We start from the raw sequence: 4975 nt of genomic DNA on the forward strand, positions 1-4975 counted from the left end.
AAGAAACCTTACAAGCGTGCACACTAGTACTAGCGTAACATTGTTGTGACAAAATATAATTTGTGCGCATTATACGTCTCGTATAATGTATTCTAAGATCGCGTATCTGTATAATGTTTAGTATAGAACATATAAATATATTGACAAAGCTAATTAGTAACAGATTTTAATGAATAACTTGTCGTTAAAAAAATGATTAAATCATCAATTGAAAAATAAGTTGAAAAAGATTTCTCTAGCATATAAAAATTAAAATTAATAACAATTGGTTTGAAAGATTAATCGATGTTTTTGTGTTTCCAATGCACGATTCGACTCGGCTTCTTTTGTCGCCCGTCAACTGTAATCAGCAAAGCCATATATATGCTGATCGGCATTTTGTGCCGACTGGCATAGATCGATTGATACGTATTCAGTAACGGGTATTGTCCAATGAGCTTGTTGATCGGCAAAGCCGATTATAGTACATGTAGAAAGCGTCACAAGACAGAAACAATCGCACAAATTATGCGCAAACAGATTTAGGAGACTAATACATGCGTGATGGAATTTGACAATAAAAGATTAGATTAGTATATAGTATAACCTGTTAATATTTTTTGCGATTAAATTAAATATGCATTATCTTTGATTTTCTTGATAAAATTATGAAAATTAAAGCCATTTATGAAAAATGGATTTAGGAATGCATTTAATATTTTCAGTTTTCATTTTTCTTATTTATTCTGTGTTACAGCAGAGTAGTGCTAATGCAGCTTCTCCGAAAGACTTATATTAATTGTTAGTAATTATATATTTTACAAACTAACAGATATTTTTTTCGCGCAGACGGATGTGTTATGCCAATGTTTGGCAATTCGGGAAGTGGTAATACAATTTGGGAATGACTTTAGTCGTAGAGGGAATTACACGAAAATCCCATTTATTCTACATGTCGATAAGCCTTTGAGAAATCGATCGCACCGCAGCAGGCAGGTTGTTTATGCAAGTGTTACGTTACTACGCCGATAGCCTCGTTTGGCAAGTGTCTCGCGTCGCCATGCTTTACCGCGAAATAACCCAATAGCTCTGACACGTATCTCTGTAACGCCCAAACTTCGAAAATTTTGGACACGTGGCCGACAATGATTTCGCATCTATGAACGTGGTTTTCATATTTTTGCTTTGCTGTTTAAAACCGATACAAACAAAAATTTGAAATAAAATATATCAATCCATCGTTAAACGCGTGTATTTAAAAGTTATAAAGTAAATAAAAAAAGTTTATTTCCATAAAGCTTTTGAACGTTTTCCAGCCTTTGACAATTTTACAGTTTGATTTTCTCGCATATGTTATGAAAAAAAAAAAAGTTTTACGAATATAACAAAAAAAGACGATGACCTGACGAGTTAAGCGGTTTTCTCATTCGCATAAGTAGTAAGTGTCCGGAGTATGGTCAGACTCACGCTCTTGACAAATATCCCGGGTGACGCTTGGCGAACGAAGAAAATCCGATTGTGTCAGTCGCCTATGTACCCACGGGGAATTTGAAAAATCGATGGTAACTTCTGACTCTCGTGGCCCGCAAGAGAGCCACGGTCCCTTCCGCCCCTTCCGGCCGCCCGTTTTGGCACCCGCTCTTCACCACCTCCGAGTACTCTGTCTACGCAACTATCGACTTTTTCGGGGACGCGAGAGTGGGAAGGTGGAAGAAGAGAAGAAAGTGGGGAGTTTTGGGGTGGCGGGCGGGATATGGCGGCCGACAAGCAGCTTCTGAAAAATGCCTCTGGAGCGTGACTACCCTCTGCCTTTTTTTTCTTCTTCTTCGTCCGGCACCCCCTTCGCGAAACCCACACCGGATGGCGGCGAGAGGATTCGGAACGAATGGGCCACACGTGTGCCCCGCGCGCATTCTCTTTTTTTTTTTTTTGTCCTTCCTTCTTTTCTTCCTTCCTTCCTTCCTTCCTTCCTCTCCTCCCTACCTCGTTTCATCCCATACGGCATCGTTGCCCCGCATCGTCGATTTCGCAGCTTGCTACTGGCGAGCGAGGTAAGTCGAACTCTCGCGCGCGGTTCTACCCGTGATTTACACTTGTCACGGCGTCCCTCTGCACCACGTGTCGTAGACGCTTTACTTCCCTTATCGCCGACCGGGAATTTGAGAATTGCGTGTCGCTATACAGGGTTGTATTAATAAATATGAGCTTAATCGGCTGTCAATGAAAATAAAACGACAAGGTCGTGTAATTAACGTTAAGAGTTATACTCGTATTTTTCCTTTTTTCATCTCTACGTATAAATACAATCAATTATTTAGAAGCAGGCAAGAATGGACTAACCCGGGATTAACGCTTTAATTCAGATTGCGGCCACAATTCAGCTCTAGAAGCTTAATGCATTTAGAATTTATTATCTCACCAAATGCTACCCATTTTGTGCCCAGTCTTTAATTAATAAACGTGTAATGTATACTATTAGTCTGCACTATTGTAATTTTATGAGGCAGGATGGAATAGGATACCTCCGGCTTTAATTATGTTTTACGTTTCGTTGTTATCGTTATCCACTATATAAGCTGTTTCTACGATATAACAGTAACATGTCCTTATTATTTTCTTTTACATATAATGGATATTTTTGATACATGTTGATATATATATATATATATATACGTATGAAAGCTCATATTTTTGGATTTTTCCTTTCATTATTATCAAATTGCAAAAGGAACTCTTTTGATTTAAAAATCCAAAGTAATGAAGCGTAAAAGTTTATCGTAAGCCAAAAAGTCATAAATATTCTTCAGAATATCTTTTTAAACCGCACTTTAATTTCTTTCAAGCAAAACCGAAGCGTCTATAATCGAGATAAAACTTTAATTATTAATTAGCTTTTATAATAAAATTCTTATTACTATTATTATTATTTTAGTATTATCACAAGACATGTGAAATAAACTTACGCTCGTTGCGGTTTAAAGGACGCCCGCTAGCGACGTTCTTCAAAAGAAGATTTTAATCCCTCAAGCGACTCGTCGGAAATCCGTCTTCGTCCTTTGCTCTCGTGTAGAAAAGCAACCCGTCGGTCCCGTCGAGTCTCCGTCGGGTTGGGGAGAGATTCTCAGATGAATAATATCTAGCGTCGTTCGAGACGGGTCCTAGGATAAATCGTCGTTTGGATGTTACGTCGTCCTTCTCGTCGTATATATCTCTACCTACCTACATACATACATATATACGCGCGTATATATCTACGTTCGAAAGTCGGGCAGAAAAAGGGCTCTCGGGGAATAGGTAAACTGCAGCTAAACTGCGCGTATTACATATGACTCTGCAGCGACCACCGTGCAGGATCAGCGACGCTATGTGTGCGTTGTGTATGTGTATGTGTGGATGTTCGAAAGTTTCTGCGTGATAAGTGGCGAATGATTTATTCATCTCACGACAGAGCGCAGGCAGCCGTACAAATTACGCATCGCGTACAGAAAACCTTCGCGGTACGTGACAGTAATTCATACATCTGTATTAACGTAGTACGCTGCCGTGCCGTTTCCGCCGGCTTCTCCGCTACTCCCAGCCGTTATTCCGCGTTCGGGAATTTGAAGTAATTTTAATCGTTTGCGCAAACTTCTTCGACCCGTTAAACGGTACCGCCCGATGGAAATCATGCAAAATGCAAAATGGAGTGAGAGAGAGAGAGAGAGAGAGAGGGAGAGAGAGAGATGATTTCTTGTTCTGGACCAGTGTTCTGGATGGACGTTTGTAAGCACCGACTATGTGATTAATTAAAAAGGTTACATATATATTATTAATCGTTTTACTAATTTAAATCAATTTAATGTAAATTAAATTTGTATTAGATTTTAATATCCCTGTTAAATAGTCGATTATAATTATAATTACAACGAGAACTGTCCTAGATTTTGATTTGCAAAATTCAGAGACAATTGATTTTTCTCGATTTTTCTCTGAAATTATATATATACAAAATTTAAATTTGCATAAATTTTAGATCCTGAAGTTCAATTATATTCATAGTCGAAGACATATTCCAGACAGTTGAATTGACTTGAAATTTTTTGTCATCTATTTGGCACATCCCATCGCGAAGCTGTCACCGAATTTCGGCTGACTAATCGAGCGTATCGACACGCAATCACTTAGAAATTGACGCGATGGATTGACTGTCGACGCGCGGCATGATTCGATTTTGGATGCGAGCGGGACATGCCCGCGGGTTCGATGTAGTTATTAGAGAAAATGGAATTAATGGCCCAACCACGTGCGGTAATTTGGAGCGACGTTAACCAATATATATATATTATCGATATCGTATTTCTGAAAATGTATTTTTAACACTGTAGCAAAAATAATTCGCGCGCGATATTCGTGACGCCCTTATCGCTGCGATGCGAAATTCGAATACGATATAGATGCTACAAGCATACCTCTGATGAGGATCTTTTTTTCCATGGTATGCCCAACGGATCCATGGTTCACCACAAGAACGTAACTCGTCTCTTTGCTCTTGAGGGAATTTTTGATTAAAGTTTAATTTACAGATACGGCTCCTGGCGGATTTTAAAACGAGATTTTTCATCCTCCTACACTACCACCGCGCTCGCTTATCGCCACGCTGGAAAAAGCTAGGCGCAATGATGTCTGTAAATATTATCTGTGCATGGAAATATCGCAGTGTGCATTGGACGCATCCATAGATATTTTCGAGAATTCTCGTGTGCTACTTTAAAGCAATTGTTATTTTTAGTAAAATGCAATTTTATATAAAAAACATGTAGTAAAATAATTTCATATATGTCTTTAAAATTGTGAAAATTTACTCTTTCAACAATCAAGAATAATCCCGCAGAGATATCAATATATCTGTGAAATCGTAATCATCGAATAATACTTAAAGTCAAAATTAATTGAGTATTCAATTAAACATGATTCCTATCTTTAAAAACCAACATTTATTCTAGAGATTAGGCAAGGG

This window comes from Formica exsecta, unplaced genomic scaffold, assembly GCF_003651465.1.
Source record: "Formica exsecta isolate Colony F162 unplaced genomic scaffold, ASM365146v1 scaffold116, whole genome shotgun sequence".
Taxonomy (NCBI): domain Eukaryota; kingdom Metazoa; phylum Arthropoda; class Insecta; order Hymenoptera; family Formicidae; genus Formica; species Formica exsecta.